Raw genomic sequence first — 19,152 nt, forward strand, 5'->3', positions numbered from 1 at the left:
TCGCATTTTAATGTAAATATTTTATACACAAGGAGCACGTAGTAGGTATTAGAATTTAATTAAAATCGCAAAACAAATCCATTTGTTTTGATGAGACTCACCTGTCTCGGTCGCCATGGCCGGGTGTTCCGAGGGCGGCACGGCTGTTTCGGGGCGTGCGCGCGCGCTAAACGTGTCCAATCCTGCGCATTCCACACGAGCTCCCAACGTCGCCGCCACTTTTAACGCCTTGTCACTTCTCTTTACAACAACAACAAATGATCTGTGAGCGCCGACCGCGTTCCGAACTCACAATTCGAATTCAGAATCTCATTCGAATTTAAACTTTTTTATTTTTTTATTTTAAATGTTTAAAGCTTCGTATTGTGTTGAGTATTGCGTTTTTGGATGTGTTGCGTTCTGAAAGGAGGTTTTGTTTACGTTAGAATTTGTAAATGCAAAATAAATTGCGCAGGGATTTGGATCGAGCGGTGACATCACATTTCATTTAAATTGCACGGTTTTGAACGCAACGAAGGGGGCGGCCGGATTTGGTTTTAATTTTTAATGCTTAAATTAGAATTTTAAAATTCAAATTTGTATTTCGTATTCATTGTCCGATGTTTAAAAATACTTAAAACGAAAAATATTAGGTTAATTGAATTTTAAGTAAATGTAACGACAATTAAATTAATTACCCGAAAACGTGAGTAATTTAAGGTTAATTAACTAATCAATTATAAATAAATAATTACATGTACTTACAGCAATTAATAAATAATAACTAAACGATAATAGCACAATAAAATCGATGACCGTTACAAATAAAATAATAAAATGTGACGTAGATGCAACCACGTGACGTAATGCGAAATTAAAACTCGATCAACACTGATGGCCTGTAACCAGTGTACTGTGTATGTAACGCACACGGTGACACGAGCACGGAACACTGCAACGCGATGGGGTCCGGTAACTATCGGGTGTCCGGTGGAGAGTGGAGTGGAGACCCGTCAGCGAGATCGCGCCGAGGCAATAGAAGGGCCGGTGCAACGATCGATGGCGCGCCCTGCACCGCCACAATAAGGGAGGCGCGGGCAGATAGAAATCAATACGATGTCCATCATCGCATGCACCCGCCCCCCGACCCGCACCGCCTGCGCCATGCACCCGTCGGGAAATGCATTTTCCGCGACGCCGCCGCCCCCCGCGCCCTCACCTTCCGTACACGTTAAACCGGTAATGTTACGCGAAAATTTGTCGGGTCAATTTTTTATGTGATGTCCGGTGTCGGATGCACCGCTCGGTCCGTCTGCGTCCGGTATTACCTGACGCACGCGTGCGTTCGGATGCGCGTCACGCGGGCGACTGTCGCGCGCCCCGCCAGTCGGGCCGAGAATAAACAGCGTGGGGCGCGCGGCGGGGCGGCGGGGGCGGCGCGGGCGGCGGGGCGGTGCAGCGCTGCACGCCCACAGCGGCCGCCCACGGCACCGGACGCGGCCCGCCGAGCATCGCCGACCGCTGCCGACCGCCGCCGAGCGCCCAGCGCCCAGCGCCCAGCGTCGAACTCTCCCTGTGCTGTAACGTACGGGGCGAACATCTGACCGTAACGTATGGGGGTGAAACTTGCACTGTTACAGTGTCTGGCGGCTTCGTGTCTCCGGTGATTTATTTATTGAGACATCATTTTATATCTTGGAGTAGAGCCATTTTATAATTATTTTTGGTATTTATTTAAATGCTACAATAATTTAAAATTTATTTAATGAAGAAATGATTGTATGTATCACTTTTTTTTATCTGTTTTTTGCGGCATATTTTACATTTTACGCAAGATCGTTATGTATATTTGATTTTAATGAGATTTTAAATATTTAAAAACGTACAAAAACAATTTTATTGCCTGTAGTTATCAGTGACAGTCAAAAACAAGAATAAAATCAGGGAAACATATTTAAACACGAAGATAACATTCTGCATTCGATAAATAATGAGACAACTTGTGTATGCAAATGTTATTGTTTATTACTAAACAGCTAACATTAGCGTTTAATATTTGTTTTCCTTAAATCTATTTTAGCAAAAAAATCATTAATATTATAATGCGTTTCACATTTATTTAAAAGCGGCAATAGCCTAGTTGGGGGTGGAACGGACTGCCAAGACGAATGTCCGCAGGTTCAAATACCTAGGGCACACACCTCTGACTTCTAAAATCATGTGTGTATTCTTTGTGAATTTATTGTTCGCTTTAACGGTGAAGGAAAACATAGTGAGGAAACCTGCACATCTGAGAAGTTCTCTATAGGAATTTCAAAGGTGTGTGAAGTCTACCAATCCGCACAAGGTCAGCGTGGTGGACTAAGGCCTATTCCCTCTCAGGTAGTAGAGGACGCCCGTGCCCAATAGTGGGACAATATATAATACAGGGCTGATATTATTATTATAATTTACAATTTGATATTATAATTTACAATTTGATTGCTTGAACCCCCAAATTTGTTTGACCTAAAAATATCGTGTGGTTTGGAAACACGATTAACCTGTATGCGAGCAATATGGCGTAAAATTTATAACTGGAGTGTTTATAGAATTTACTAGAGTAAGTTTCAAGTGCATATCAATATTAAAGTACATTGCAAGTGCGATTAAAGTGATTATGCATTTATGCTTAGTGCTTACCGAATAGAATCTCTTCGTAAAAAATATCTTTCAATAGTCATTATGTCACTCCCATTTGCTATCTTGTCGGGTGTTAATATTTTTCATGTTACTATGGTTTTGGCTCAGTTTGACGATCGTCTACCTTCAATAAGTGATGTTTAGGTTTTTCTGTTCAGTATCAGCCCGGAGTCTAGAATTTGTGCCCGATATGGCGACAGGGTCGACCGTTTCACATGGGACGGAACACTTGGTAGAAGTGGGTGCCTTGGTTGCGCCTCTGCACACCCCTTCGAGGATTAATGCGTGATGTGTATTTTTTTTATCTACCGTCAAGCCCCTCAGAATTCTATAAGATCCAGTATCAACCAATCTTCTTAGAAAAAACTCCACAAACTAGTCAAATAAAGAAATGATTATAATTCATTAACATAAGTATAACGCTATCAAGAATATAAAAAAGAACATAATGTTTTGGATAATAAAAATTTAAATATTATCTTACATTTACTATGAAATCACGTTATTTAGAGCGTTTAGAAAATAAAAATCTACTTATAAAATAATTATGTTAATTCAACAAAATTGATTTCAAGATACTGCTAATCGTTTTTTTTTTATTATTTGTTTTAACATAGCCACTATTATTTTTTATGCCAGCAGAGGCTATTGGGCTTGTAATATAAAATAGTAATGATAATATCAGCCCTATATTATTTACTGTTCCACTGCTGGGCACGGGCCTCCTCTACTACTGAGAAGGATTAGGCCGTAGTCCACCACGCTGTAGTGCGGATTGGTAGACTGCACACACCTTCAAAATTCGTATAGAGAACTTCTCAGGTATGCAGGTTTCCTCACGATATTTCCCTTTAACGTTAAAGCAAGCGTAATTCACAAATAATACACACATAACTTTAGAAAAGTCAGAGGTGTCCCCCCAATAATTTTGAACCTGCGGATATTCGTCTCGGCAGTCCGTTCCACTCCCAACTAAGCTATCGCTGTTTCACAATATATAGAATTCTGAATATACTGTTAACTAATTAAAGACGAATATATTACAAAACACTGCATGACATGCGAGAGACATGGCATTTAAGTGAGTAGTCAGCTATCAAACTTAACACCAGATGTATTAATGGCACTCCGGTATAATAAACAAAATAAACACAGCGGTCGCGAAATGTAGCCGTCAAGCACCGTAGTTTAAATACACCTGCATTTCTTCATGGTAGAGTATGGTAGAGTTTAGATGAGGCTCATGACGTAAAAGACAAGGTAAGCGAAGGTAACAATAGTGTTATTCTTTATTTTCGTATTTTTTATAAGTAATTTTCTGTAATGTATTTATTTATATAGCTTTATATTTTTATAAGGCTTGGGAAGTTTTAATATATTTTATTGTATAGTTTTGATGTGTTCCCTCTTGGTGGGTATAAATCTCCGCCATCTTTCCCATTTTAGCTCTTCAGCCCCGATGACACATACCTCTATGTTTTCTAAAATCATGTGTGTATTCTATTTGTCAATTATCGCTTGCTTTAACGGTGAAGGAAATCATCGTGACGAAACCTGCATGCCTTAGTAGTTCTCTATAAAAAAAAATTGAGGTTATGTAGAGTCTACCAATCCGCACTAGGCTAGCGTGGTGGACTATAGCTCAATCCCTCTCAGTAGTAGAGGAGGCCACCAGCAGTGGGACAGTATATAATACAGGGCTGATATTATTATTACAGCGTATTACTAATCTAAAGATAAAAAGTGATTTTGCTGCACGCTGTAGATAAATATGTCAAAATAGCTAGTTTAGTGGCGGCCACAGTAAACTTAAGTGTGTCGCGTTCCGGGATTAGCCTGCCTATATCCGGTGTTACAGGTCGGTATAATTATATCGATTGGCGAGGTCTTCCGTCAGTTGACTCTATGTGATCCCCACTTCGCTTACCATCAAGTGAAGTGCATTTGCAACTGCGACACAGTTATCCCTCTAACTACTGTAGTTAGCAACATATAATTGTACTCTATGGTATTGTTATGTTTTTGTTCCAAATAAATAAATTTTTTTTTTGTTCCAAATTTTCCTGTGCCAGTATAAAAAAATCCTTAACATAACTTTGATAAGTTCGGATTTGTTTTGTTCCTTGCTGATTATTATGATTTATTATCATTATTTATTTAATAATAGGTTTTGGTAGCCTGTTCGTGCGGGTGAAACTCTTTTTTCGATATAAAAATAATATAATTTTGGACTTACATCTATCTGTGTACTAAATTCCATCTAAATCCATTTACCGGCTAGTGTTTATATTTAATCATACTATTTATTTAAGATATATAAAATTAATAAGATTGATATCTATTTTATATGAATGACATGTGAAATTTTTAGGCCCCTTGGCGACTGGTGGTCATGTAAAGTCTTCTCTCACATGAAGAAGCAATGGTTGGTCTATTGGTTTGGGTCTTTGCATAATAAAAAAATTTTAAGGATCCGTCATACGTACCCATTAAGCCCTAACCATTTTCTAGGGTAGGTAGAGTTGCAATACATTTATATCTTCTGTGATAGACCACATGTGATAGGGAGTGAAACTATTACCGTTTTACAGAAAACCCAATATTAATTTACTCAACCCGGGAATCGATCTAAACACCGCGGCAGTTGTACCGCGTACACGCACAACTCTACTAAGGTAGTTCATTATGAGCTTATTATGGAGTGAATTCTTCATAAGATAATATCGAAGAGAAAAGCTAATTGACATAAAGGACATTTTATGGCAACATTAAGTTTCATACATATTTCATATTAGATCTTTTGTCTGTTTTTTTTAAACTACTTAATTTTTTTCAAAATATAATGTCGTTTGACGTCAACCGTCGATGTAGTTTTTTGGCTTTTTATTTAAGGCTCTTTTTTGACTCGATCAGTGGTATCAATTAAAAGCCGATATGCAATATAAATCTCTAAAAATATTATATTCGAAGTACATTATATTTTTAACCATCCTTCAAAGCGAAATGATAGAAAAGATTTGTAAAATCCCAGTCATAGTTTCGCAGTTACGATACGAACAAAACACAATATACATTTTCAAATAAACCTTCCTAAAAGAAGCTCAAAACACCCGTAGAACAATCTGCGAAGGTTCTGTAAGCGGGGGGTTACATTCGTCAAGCGGCCGGCGCTTCGTAAATCTTTGCAGAGGGCCGCGGGGAGGGCCGCTGCAGAGGGAGGGGGGACTCGCCACCCGTGGGGGGGCTGGTTACGTAACATCCGGAAGTGCGGATTAGGAATCAATAGTGCGCCCGTAATGATAGTTGTAATGTTATTGCGCTGTTCGCTGCGCCTGGACGACAGTTAAATTTATGTTATATAAATAGAAACGGAATTAAGGTACATTGAAGATATTTATAGACGATGATATTAAGGTCCGTTCAGTATATTTACGTTTAAGTTAGTAAGTAAGATTTTTAAGTTGGTTATGGCTGTAAACTACAAATGCATACCTATAGGTATTAAAGCTCATTGATAATATTTCTGTTAAAGTTTATAAGTAAGCTTTTTAGGTTGGTTCAGACAACGAATTAAAATTGAAATGAAACTATGATCCCCTCTGTTGACCATGAAGGCTGCAAAGTAATTAATACATTGCGAGGAAATGATTTAAAACACCACGATAAAATTCGTAATATACTTTACATTCGGCTAAACATAAGAAATCATTAAACAAATTAAGATATTAATGTATAGAGCTTCGAAAGTGAGATATTCATTATTGTTGTTTAGTATGAATGGGCTGACTGAAACGGTGAAGGAAAACATCGTGAGGAAACCTGCATACCTAAGAAATTCTCTATTAGAAATTTTCGAGGGTGTGTGAAGTCTACCAACCCGCACTAGGCCAGCGTGGTGGACTAAGGCCTATTCCTTCTCCGTAGTAGAGGAGGCCCGTGCCCAACAGTGGGACAGTATCTAATACAGGGCTGATATTATTATTATTAAATTATTATGGGCTGGTGCAATGGAAGTACCTAGTACCAGTGCCTTATATGAATTATTGACTAGATGGTTGTACAACATGAAAAGACTGACTTGATCAAAGTACCATAGTACAACGATCTCACATGATTTTATCAAGGTATAGCTTCTCGTATGCAACTTGAATATATTTTATATCTGCCTGGATAGCGACCACTGTACACAAGATATTAAAACCCGCCATAGTGGCCCACGTCAGTGTGTCGCGTTTGGATGGCAGCCTGTGTGTATCCAGTTCCAACAGGCCGGCATTATTGTGTCGACCGTCGTGGGGTACTCGTCTCTTGTCGGTCGACATGCTATTGGACCCCTCTCTACTTACCATCAGGTATAGCGGGGTGCATGTATTAAAAAAAAAATCTTCTAATCTATAGTAATGTTGGTGACGCGTACAGTGCAATATCAAGCAGTGATTTGTGGCGTAAATGAGCGACTCTATCAAGGCTTTCATTATTTCATTTTAATTTTATATATGTGTTATCAATAAAGTATATGAAATGATTATATAGATAACATACAAATAAAAACGATAAAAATATAATATGTAATTAATATTCCATAAGTTAAGTATGTCATTATAGTTCATATAATGTTAATACTGAAATATGTTATAAGATTTATTAAAAAACAAAACCATATGAGGTTATTTAAGAACTAGTATAAGACTTCAATTAATATTATGATCTGTGCCTACTTATCAATTTGCATGCCGTAAAAATTATGAAACCATGCAACGATGTATCTTACAAATAAATAAATAAATATTATATTTTTAAAACTATTTATTAATTTCCAGGTCTGAAAACAATAAACTGTTATAAAAGAAGGTCGAAAAAATTATTAATTTTTTTTTCCCTCTATCATCACGTCTTGCCTTTTTCAGGGATAAACAGAGATCTATCAGAATGTAATTAGAATTTTTTATTAAGCGACATATTTGTTATCACAGATTAAATTGCGGACATCAAACCGTAGTCTCTTATTTCTCATCCGATTCATGCGCATTACCATGGACGAATCTGAGTTTCATTGCGCGATAAATGTGATAACAATGGTTATATAACATTGTATTTAAAAGTTGGCCTTCTTAGTTGCTGCTAATCGCCATTCTTTGGTTCCGATAGTAAGGTTGCTACAGATTCACTGATCCAAAAGTGGTGGTAGCGAAAACGCGATTTTTCCCCGTAATAAAAAAATTGCCCCAAAACGTTATTCTAACTTGCAACTTGATGGCGAGTATAGTTAGAGACAATACAGTATAGTTCACACATAAACCCGCAAAAATTACGCCTTTAGGGGTAGGCAGAGGTGCAACCAAAGCCTCCAGTTTTCGTCAAGTGTATTCCGTCCCATGATGGGATTAGAGGCGAGCTTATTGACATATCGGCTACAAATTCCGGATATCAGGGTAATACTGAGCAGAAAAGCGCTATGTGACTTTTCCTGACCCGAGATTTAAACTTGGGACTACAATGCAGTGTCCTACCGTAGTTACAGCTGGTGTACTTCACTAATAATGTAGAATTTGGATCAACGAGAGACGTTGCATCTTTTAGACTCAATAATTTTTAGAGGCCAAAATTTCTCGTCTTGTCATTAAACAGATGAAGTCCACTGTTGCAAATAGGCCTCCCCCAAAGATTTTCAGACGGCCTTGCCAAAAGCGTCATGCATCTAACGTGTTGCGACGTTTCTTGGAATTCCGTCATCAGCGAAACGAGAGGGCATCAAATTGACCTCAACACCAGCACCTATAGCATAGGCAGTTATCATGGGACAAAGAGGTTTAGCTTGGCGACCAGTACTAGCATTTAAATGCTACTTTCTACTCTTTCAGGCATGCTATGGAGGTATGCGCGTCAACCGAAGATGATTAAAATAATAGTAATCCATAAATCCTATAAATAAATGAGATCGTGGTGCACGCGCGAGGCGCAAGTGGCGGATAAGACGCCCCTCCGCCCGCTGTCGCCCCTTCGCCCCTTTCCGCCCCTCCGCCCCTCGCCCCCGGCGCGTCATCGCCGGCTCATCCGTCACCGGCGCTGCTGTTGTTGACAAATGTCTTCCTACAGACACTTCATTTGGGGACAAGAAGTAGAATATTTTTTAAACGACAGATTATTTTGTGATTACTTTTATTTTGTAATTGAATTGTAGAATATTTTTAATTAAAAGCTGAGGTTATCTTTAAGATTTTGTTTGATGTCATTATTTTTAAATTATTAAGATGTTTCTTTATTTGTTTTGTGTTGTATGGTGCATGGATAATATAGTTTCAATTATGTATTTAGAAAAGAATTATTATTAGTATTAGTAAATGTAAAGTATTCACATATGTTATTTGAAAAGCCCGGTATCCACACATATTTGTCAGATATTTCGACTCTACTACGTAAAAACTTAATTTCTTCTAGTTGTATAAAATTGTAGGCGCCTAGTTTTAAATCTGTCTACTCTAGTGACGGCTAGACAACTGTACAGTCTGTCACATAAGTTGCTAAACAAATTTCAAATCAGCTATACACGTTAAGTTTATTCGTTTTTCTTTCTTTGTGCAAAGTAAATCCTTCTTATTATATTTCTGCGAAGTTTTTTTTTCTCGTAAGAACATAAAATATCTATAGACGATTTGGAGCTTTGATTTTGTTCAGCTACTTATGTGGCCGACTATACACTATAAAAACACGTAATTGTATATAATACAATAACAACTTAATTTCGGCAATCGGTTTTGTTTCGCGCTTTCAAATTAGAAATCGTATCGGAATTGCTTCTATTAAAATTTAATTGTACTGGATACTTAAAAATGCATACGTCATAAAAAAAACAAAACTCACTTCACGACTTTAATCTCGCTTAGACAGACGCCCCCCACGAGATGGACCGACGACCTGGTGAGGGTCGCCGGAGTCCGATGGATGAGGGCGGCCAGAACCCTGTGGCGCTTAATGAGGGAGGCCTATGTCCAGCAGTGGACGATTCCCGGCTGAAATGATGATGATGAGGCAGAGGTGACACTAGGGCATCTATATTATGCTATGTTCGTTCCCATGATGAGGGAGCCTATCACTTTATATAACACAAGTTTCTTCGAGTTGATACCGAACAGAAAAACTCTCTTTCTTTTTCCGAGTCGGGATTCAAAGTCGGGACCTCAGAGCGGTGGTCGTACTGCACAAGTAATACAATTACGCCACCAAGGCAGCCCTAACGAGGCAGTAATCTATAAACTTATGGTAATACATGATTTGACTTATGTGTTAAACATAAAAATCTATATCATCCAATCAAAAAGACTTCGGTGGCGTAGTTGTACCTCAGCACTCTGAGGTCCTGAGTTCGAATCTCAGACTGGGCAAAGTGATATTTCGGGTTTTTTTACTCAGTATCAGCCCAGAGTCTGGAATTTGTGCCCGATATGGCGATAGGCTCGCTCCCTATCACATCATGGGACGGAACACACTTGGCGAAAAGTGGGGGCCCGGTTGTCCCTTCCTGGATAAATGCGTGATGCGTGCGTTATAAAAATCCATTTAGAAGTATTGGATTTACCTATTTCTCAGAAATATCTCGAGAAACTTTCACATTAATAGTTGAATCTTTTTCCTCCTGCAACTTTTAGTTAGAGTTTAATGGGGAACGCAAAACCGTGTGTTTTTAGTTCCGCAAAAATCACAAAAGTTGTCTTATTCTATAACAATCATTTGCCGTCAGTTGAAATAAATAATTCTTTAACGTTTACGATATTAAAAAACACATATACACACGCCGTCTATCCATCAGAGTAAGCAGGAGTCAATGCATTTAATTTCACCAAGCCATATTTACCATAAACATGTCCCACACAAACCCATGCACTTGTCAAACTAGCAAAACGTATCAACCCGCACTCTATCATTTTGTTTCAAAGCGCTATTATCTGACCGCCTCCCCGTAGCCTCCACATCATACGTGACTGCTCAGGGGGCGGTGTGACCCGTTATACTTTCTCGCCTCTGGAAACCGTTTCCACGAGGTAGGCTTGTGAATTTGTAGTGTATTTTTTTGCCAACGCTGGAGAACGTTCAGTTATTTGGTGTTGTTTTCGGGTTTCGGAATCCGCAGTCAATATTGGAGGAAACTTGCGAATGGATTACTGGAATCTGGCTTAGCGGTTGCAGGGTCCTGGAGAAAAGTTGGGAGGAGATAGCTGGGAAGGAAGTGTGGAGGAAGGAGAAGGGAACCTCTCAGGATGAGGGCAGGGTAGAAGACCAGGAATTGCTCGCGAGCCCTCATAAGCCTTGATGTGAATTGGCAACCACGAGGCATACACACTTAACTGTGTACTAGGACCGCGAGAAATTCCTCCTGTGCGTGGACGTGCGTTCGGTGTGGAGACCGTGCGCTCAGTTATTTGGTTTTAAGTGATATCTGACGCGTATAAACCTTGATATTTAAAGAATAATGAATATACCGTTAACTTAAAATAAAAGACTATTATAGGAAAGTGTTGTTTATGAGCCGTATTAATAAATAAATCTCACCTTAGGATCTCAAGTAAACATTTAAGGTATTGAACTATTTAATGAACGGTGAAGGAAAACATCGTGAGGAAACCTGCATATCTGAGAAGTTCTCTATAGGAATTTCGAGGATGTGTGAATTCTACCAATCCGCACTAGGCCAGTGTGGTGGACTAAGGCCTAATCCCTCTCAGTAGTAGGGGAGACCCGTGCCCAACAGTGGGACTTTTTATAATACAGAGCTGATATTATTATAAATGAACAAAGCTTAAGGTGTCATTTAGGAGCCTGCTCTCCACAGAGTTGTTTAATAACACTCAGTTGTCAAAATCCGTCATACGTTGTGACTGAAAATATAATTTGAGATGCTAGTATCTGTTTACTAAACAGCGACTTTAAGATGTATATTTTAATTTGACAGTGTCTTAGTTGTTGTGTACTTCAGAGGAAACTGAGTCCGATTAATAAGACTCCATGTCTTGGAAAATCTTACTTACCAAATGAAACCCAACTGTAAAGGGCAGTGGTAATATCTCGGTAGAACCCACTCATACTGTAGGCATAGACGGTTGAATTGAATTCAATATTTTACCAATACGTATGTATTGAGTCATTACATTCAATAAAACTATAATGCCAAATACGAAGAATAAAAACATAAATAGCGATTTGAAGTAAATTTGACTTTATAAAAGTCTGAGTTTCATTTTTTTATCACCATGTTTCGCTACGGGATCCCAGTGGTGGCTTTACTAGACATGACAGGAAGAAAAAGAAGTCCCCGATTTCGTTCAGGTAATATAAATTTGTAGGAAGGTGAGCTAAAAAAAGGTTCTCACGAGGACTTATAGTGCAAGCTTCCAGCCGTTGTCCGGGTCGAACAAACCCCCTTGGCCCTAAAGCCTTGGACAACTGAGGTATGTTATTTTCGAATTTCCAATCACAAAACTCATACAGATTTTCGTGCCCCGGCCTGGAAACTGTATACTCTCATTTAGTTATATAGAAATGTCGATTGGACGATGATCTTTCCACTTGGTAAGGTCCTCGCAATTGATCTTACACTGAAATACGGAAGAACCCGCATCCCACTAAGACCCTTTCGTTGTGTTCAAGAATCCTTTGATATTGAAAAATTATTTTCATACAAAATATAAGGGATATTGTCTACTAAATCCAACGTTTTTAAAAACGCTACGTGTAATTTAAATAATTGTTGAAGTCACCGTAAAATTTTCTAAAAATATACGCATTCCAAATATTTTAAATAAAGAACCAACTTTTCCTGCCCATGCATTGCCTGGGCTGTCAAAAAACTCCTTAAAAAGAATACACTATATTTCATGCCTATTAAAGTCACCCTCAAAGGGCTTCAGCCGCTTATCAGTTGACAGTCAGGGGATGGGCAAAAAACCAAATTATACCTATAATAATTGTTATCAACGGGTATTTAAACGATTTATCAGATATGATTCTGGGATATGACATGATGTCCTAAACGCAGTCTGCGTTTTTTTAATCGTTTTCGTCTCTCATACACCGGCGCCTTACATAGAAGTTTCCACTACGCATCGCTCAGTGGAAACCTTTTGATTGAACTATTGTTCGCCGGGTGTGGGAGGTAGGAGAGCCTCTAAGGGCAAACGTTATTTGTGTGGAGTGCGATCGACTTGCTTATTGATAGTATTGCTTTTGTTATGTGTTTTATACAATTGCTGTTGTATAGCAGTGGCAAGTTTTAAAGGTCTAGGGTTCGATTTTTATGTCGGATTAAGTGATAGGGTTTTTTGCTCACTATGGATTCTGGAATTCTGGCAAATGGTAATAGGTTCGTCTCCAATTTTCATGGAACTAAGTATAGCTGATAAAATTTGGGTGTGACACCACTATTTACCTCTAAGAGATTACGCGTGATGCTACGTTATTTTACATAACTGGAAGCTGGACAGTCAGTTTTAGGCTAGATTCTTGTAGAACAAATCGCTTCATCGGTTTTGTGGCAGCATATACCTAATAAGTCGTTGGGGAGTCCTGGGTATAATTCTTATATCTGGCGCCTTAGGTTTGTTAGGACTTGCCTGGGACAGGAGTCTCTATTGAGAATTAATTCACGCAGTCCGAATTATGAAAACTGTGCTAATATCTATGCAAACTATTTGAGAAGTTTTAATTCCGAATTTTAAATTTGGAATAGTATAGGGCTTGAATTATGAAAACTAAGCTAAAATCTATGCTAAAGGCTTGGAAACTGTGTTGTTGAATTTGAATTTGGAATGGAAGGTTGGTTTGACCGTGAGTTCTAAGTATAACGCTATGATGTTTTGCTTGTCAGTGGCCACAATCATAAGTTATGGTTAAGGAACGGGGTTAAGTGTTGAAAAATAACATCGGTCGTGATACGGTGGTGGTGTAAACAAACCGATTTGTCCACTTCACAGTAAACAACGGATGAGCACGCCGAGCGTTTTATTTGTTTACCCCACTTTCGCATAAATTACTTTTTTTTCACCGATCGTGTTTTGTTTCGCGATTAGTTTTTGTTCGGTTATTTGATGTGTACATTTTATCTATAAATTGGGAACAGAACTGTATTGTGCAGATGTGGTGAATAGATGTTGGATGACAAGGTCCATAATAATCATACGACCAGGGTGGAGTAAATCGGTCTCTTTCTACTCTCTGAAAGTAGGAAAATACTCAAGCATTATAATATTATTATCATAAACTTAGATAAATTAAAAAGTTAAAAAAACAAATAATTCTATATTTAAATTTTAAATTGTATTAAGTACTTCTTTGATTCGTTTTATCGAATATTGGAATTTAAAAGTTTAATTTTCATTAAAGAAAACAGTATTTGCGATTTGCATCACAAATCTGTGTAGGTAACTTAAAAAACTAAGCAAAAAATTATAAAAGCAATACTCGTCACGCAATGACCCATCCAATTATCAAATAAAATCCATCACAAATAGTTTGGATGTGGCGCGGCCGCGTGTCCGTTCGCCTCTCCGCCACCTTCCGCCCCCTCCGCCCGTCCGCCAACTCCGCCGTCCGCCCGTCCGCCCAACCGCCCCGGCTATATTTAGGCGGGGTGGCTCACTACCCACGCACCGGAAGTCGCGCGTTCAGCCTTACTTGTTTCGTGTTTGTATAGAAACACGAGATTTGTTGTCTATTTATTCACGATATTTTTGTTTCTGGAACGTGTTTTATGTTTAAGGAAATTGTTTTTCAATGGGTGGGTTTGGGGTGGATTTTTAATGTTGTATTGATAACTGATTTATTCGTCAATGCAATTATTAACTTTGGCAACGCGTGTATAATTTTTTTATATATATTTAAATGAAACATAACGTATAATTTTTAAGTTATTTAATTCTAATTAACAATAAATAGTTATATAAATAATGATAACGTAAGTAAACACACCAATATTCACACACACACACACAGGTCTAATCTCACATTAAGATACAAGGCTTGTATATTTCAACTACGTCTGACTTCCACTCCAACAGTTCTCAGACCCACACCAAATATTTGCGGATCATAATAACATTTGTCCGAGGAGCGAACTGTAGTCTTGCGTTTTGAAGTCAGCTGATTACTTTCCGAACTCTGTCATTGGCCATACAAGAAAATACAGAAGTGAGGAATAATATGATTACAATGACGATCTTATTGGATGTAGGTTTCTCATATGTGAGAGTCCGCCTGAGTAGGTACCACTGCATATATATATTTGCTGCTAAGCAACAGTGTAGTCACTGTTGTGTTCCGGTTTGAAGGACATTGTAGCCAGTGTAACTACTGGACATAATAAGACTTAACATCTCATATCTCAGGATAACCAGCGCAGCAGAATACCAAACAATATTTTGTAATTTAAGAATGGTGTTCCTGCTGTTTATGGGCGGTCGTATCGCTTACCAACAGGCGAACGGCAAGCTCATTTCGTCATTCAAAGCAATAAAGAAGAAAAACGATGATCATGAGTTAATCCTTGTGGTAAAGTGAACATGCGGAAACCTACACATTTATTACAACTAGCTTTAATAACACAAAATCCCTTCCCATTCATACGTACCATTAATATCTTAAGCAAGTTCTCAGAAGTAATGAAGTAATCACTACGATATGTGCGAAGGCCCACGTATGACTCAGATGTGATTCAGTTCACTTTCGGCGCCTCAGGGTTTTACCAATATACCCAGTAATGGCCATTTTACATATATTTTTGGTAACTTTTAACACTACATAAACACTTCTCACATTTGTCGCATCTTTCGTTGCATACTTCATCTATACTATTATATAAAGCTGAAGAGTTTGTTTGTTTGTTTGTTTGTTTGTTTGTTTGTTTGAACGCGCTAATCTTAGGAACTACTGGTCCAAACTGAAAAATTCTTTTTGCGTTGGATAGCCCTATGTTCGTGGAGTGCTATAGGCTATATATCATCACGCTATACCCAATAGGAGCGGAGCAGTAATCAGGAACTATCGGTCCGAACTGAAAAATTCTTTTGCGTTGGATAGCCCTTTGTTCGTGGAGTGCTATAGGCTATATATCATCACGCTATACCCAATAGGAGCGGAGCAGTAACGGCTAATCTCAGAAACTAGGAGTTTGAACTGAATAATTATTTTTGTGTTGGATAGCCCTTTGTTCCTGGAATGCTATAGGCTATATATATCATCACGCTATGCCCAATAGGAGCGGAGCAGTAATCGCTAATCTCAGGAACTACCGGTTCGAACTGAAAAAATATTTTTGTGTTGGATAGCCCTTTGTTCCTGGAGTGCTATAGGTTATATATCGTCACGCTATGACCAATAGGAGCGGAGCAGTAATGAAACATGATGCAAAAACGGGGACAATTTATTAGTTTTGAGAGCTTCTGTTGCGTGGGCTGCGTAAACGGTTAAAGTTATGCCACAATAATGTATGACGGGATTGTTCCTCTTAAAAGTTCTACAAAAATATATCATAAAACAAAGTCCCCGCTGCATCGGTCTGCCCGAACGTGTTAAACTTAAAACTACCCAACGTATTAGGATAAAATTTGGTATGGAGACAGTTTGAGACCCTGGGAAGAACATAGGCTCCCGGGAAAATATATAGCGTGACTTTTATAACGGAAAACTTTAGCCCGAAAACTTTATAACGCGGGCGGAGCCGCGGGCAAAAGCTAGTTTTTGATATGGGGGGAGGGCGGGTCTTCCTACGGTGCTTTGGGCTGCCCATAATGCGCTGTAAGGACAAACGGAGGAAGGGAGAGGGTCTTCCTAAGGTGCTTGAGTTGGCCATAATGCGCTGAAGAGCCATAGCGGAGTTTTATGCGCACGATTCGAAGTGCTAGAACCAGGGTATAATTCGCTACATACACCTGGATTGATACTACAGTCTTATAGGAAATCGATGACTGCGGCGTCACTGCGTTTGGTAAAGTGAGATTCTCGAAGATAGAATGCATTTCCTCAAACTTCATTATTTTCTTTTTGGTGAAATAAAAGAGAATGGTTACGTAAAGTTCTAAAAAGTCTTATTTAAAAATAAAAACGATTTAATCAGGTATGAAAACCGGAATAATACTAATGTGAACGAACTCTTGGTCGTCTTAATTGCGCGTAATTATTTTAAGTAAAAGCAGAACGCATGTTGTAATGAGTTGACTTTATCGTCACGGCTTACATCACTTGCAAAGCTACCACGGTAATACTTTTACATCGAGACATAAGGATGTTAAGAATTACGGGTTATTTTAACTCTAGATTTGAAGTCTCGTATTGTCGAGTTGCGGGCGTTGATTTTCAACACAAATTGCAATTATTATGCATTATCGGAAAAATAACTCCGGTAATTCTGTCGCATCTGTAAGACATTATATATACTTACAGGATATTTAGACTACACTAAAAATACGGCCCAGGCAGTACCCTGGTACCGAAATCTTCCAATTAACATGAATGTAAGGCGCAATTTCAAGTAAATTAGTGTACGGCTATTTGATTATTCGTGTAATTGGGGACCGGCGTCACGCACCGGCGTGCGGCGCTGCGTTAGGGTGCATTGGGGTTAAATTTTAGAGTATATCATCGGGTTATTATTGGATATATGAATGGGGAGGTCTTGGGTTCGATTGTTAGGTCTGAAATTAAAATTAGATAAAATACATGAATTTTCTAGGATTTTAATTTGTCTCCATTAGTATGGTCTCCGCTACTATAATTGGACGTTTAGAACATTTATCTATACTATTTTCGCGTCTGCTTAATCTATACTAATATATAAAACTAAAGAGTTTGAACTCACTAATCTCAGGAAGTACTAAACCGATTTTGATAATTTCTCACTAATAGAACCTATATTACTCCTTAGTGCTAAAGGCTATTTTTTATTTCGGGAAAATATTTATCCCAGAACAACTTCATCACGACGGTAGAGTCGCAAAAGCTAGTTTGGAGATTAAAGAATTAACTTATATTTGATTAACTAAGTCCTGAATATGATTCCCACTTAAAAATTGTTTATTGATTCGCTAAACACATATGATTTTTAAAAGCATTGGAATCCGACAACGCTCTTACGTTTCACGTCATAGAACTTTAATAAGCTGCGTGATGAGGGTGTACATCTATCTATCCCTTTGGGGATACAGCCGTGAGCTTATGTGTTTACTTATCTGATATTTTACCGTAAAGTAACAACTATTGGCAGAAAAATGAGAAACGGACTTTTCCTGAGTGAAAATTGTTGTAAGCTCTTTTTCTTAATTTCCAAAAATTACAGAATAGTTTGGCTCCCGTGAAGTCGCTTATATCTTTTAACTATACAGGAAAGCACTTTTTCATATAATATTCCTAACATGGTAATAGACTATAGAACATTATAGATCAATTATACTTAACCTATGGCCCATCGAGCTTCCATGTGGCCCAACTCCAAAATAAAAACTAATTCCAACAGGCCGGCATAATTGTGTTGATCATCGAGGAGTAATCATCTACATTCTATCGAACCCCATCATCAGCTGCAGTGGGGCCATTTACTCGTGTCCATATAAATACCAAAAAAAAATGATTTTCAACATCGCTTCAGTTGTACTAACCCTGTAAGAATAAATAAGTGGATTGCAAATACTTCTTAATAAATTACATAAAACATAAGATTTAAATTACATATTTTAAAATCTGGTAGTTTAATAAATATAGGCGGCCTAAGGCGTTATAACCAAGACGTCTTTGTGGCTCCTATAAAAAAAGTGGGTACGTCTATTCTAGTTGTATGTACTAAAGTACCCCTGCCAATGGTTGTTAACAAGTCGCGCGCCCAATTAGCACAGAGTCGCGTGACGAGTGCTGGACGCACGCTTCCACGTCGAAGTAACCGTATCGCACTAGCCCATTCATACGTTTATACAAAAGTGGAAGAGGAGGCCGGTAGGCTGATAGTGAGCATCACAAATTAATTTGTATCAACTAATATATATTAAAATTAAACTACTTTTCGGATTTTATCGCGTTTTATATTTTATTTTTCTCCCGACGTTTCGAAGACTTTGCAGTCTTCATGGTCACGGGGGGGACTGAGGTGTTGTTCATCCGTAAAGTCAAAGTTACAATATCTACCTATATTTTACAATTATACAACTTTTAAATTTAAGCTGTTGGTGGTCCGATCTACGCAATAACTAGTACGGACTTAAAAATATTATGCAGTACTGCACTGCGCGCGTCGGACTAAGATATTTTTTTATTGCAATACAAACTCCTTAAATATTGGCGACCCGTTCAGAACTATGAATTACAAAATACAGCGCGGAACTCAACTGCGCTCATCATTATGAACTATGAGATGTTAAGTCTCAAATGTCTGAAATTACGCCGAATACAATGTTTTCTAAAGCCGAATACAATAGTTAACTCTGCTTATCGGCAGGACATAGACATTGCGGTGGTGTT

The 19,152-nt window shown here is 38.4% G+C and overlaps 1 long non-coding RNA gene across 1 annotated transcript; it reads right to left on the reverse strand.

The window, feature by feature from the left end:
- Nucleotides 1-332: 332 nt before the first annotated feature.
- Nucleotides 333-1,369, reverse strand: LOC119192307. The gene is made up of 2 exons (XR_005113615.1): nucleotides 1,308-1,369; nucleotides 333-399 (listed from the first exon to the last, which is right to left on the reverse strand). It is a non-coding gene; the product is annotated as an uncharacterized LOC119192307 (long non-coding RNA).
- Nucleotides 1,370-19,152: the final 17,783 nt, after the last annotated feature.

This window comes from Manduca sexta, unplaced genomic scaffold, assembly GCF_014839805.1.
Source record: "Manduca sexta isolate Smith_Timp_Sample1 unplaced genomic scaffold, JHU_Msex_v1.0 HiC_scaffold_2594, whole genome shotgun sequence".
Classification (NCBI taxonomy): domain Eukaryota; kingdom Metazoa; phylum Arthropoda; class Insecta; order Lepidoptera; family Sphingidae; genus Manduca; species Manduca sexta.